Raw genomic sequence first — 681 nt, 5'->3', positions numbered from 1 at the left:
CCCAAACCGGGCGCTAGGGGGCCCAACGGAGGGGCCTACAATAGGCAGTGAAGTGTGGGCCGGAAACGGGGACACCATGGGGGGGGGCCTAAAACATCAAGGATCTCAACGTGCTGAAGGGCCCTCCTGGGATCTTCATATTGACCGGAGACCCGGCTCTGATTGTTATGACGTCACGTCCTTCTCCCCTGGACTCTGTCCTTCTTCTTCATCATTAAATTTATAAATAAAATCTTTCTGCTTTCATGCAATTTGCTTGTGTCCTGGTGACGTCATCACTGGGTCTCTGTGGCATGCTGGCAGATCACAGCTGGTAGGAGGGTGCTGTGCGTAGCTCAGCTTTGTAATGGTCGCCGGGTTTTTATAAATTGCATTGTAGTCAATGCCCTCGTTCCCACCTTGGCGTATTTCCGCCCGTCCCTAACGCCCTACAAAACGGCCCACGCCTGAAAAGGTCCCGGGACTACTTTGGGGCGTTTTCCATTGGGATACAGCCAAGTAGCCTTTGGAAGTGCGTGACGGTCGCGCGACTTTTTTAGCGCGATTCAAAACCGCGCGACAGACGCGCATATTACAATACGCCTAGGTGTGAACCCAGCCTTAATGGGGCCTTATACATGCATATGGCTTCCATAGTTTGACCTTCCTCTGAAAATACTGGTTTCCTGGCTCTGTGACCTT

The sequence above is a fragment of the Nanorana parkeri genome, unplaced genomic scaffold, assembly GCF_000935625.1.
Source record: "Nanorana parkeri isolate BGI_ZX_2015 unplaced genomic scaffold, ASM93562v1 scaffold237, whole genome shotgun sequence".
Taxonomy (NCBI): Eukaryota; Metazoa; Chordata; class Amphibia; order Anura; family Dicroglossidae; genus Nanorana; species Nanorana parkeri.
This window is presented reverse-complemented; position numbering follows the sequence as displayed.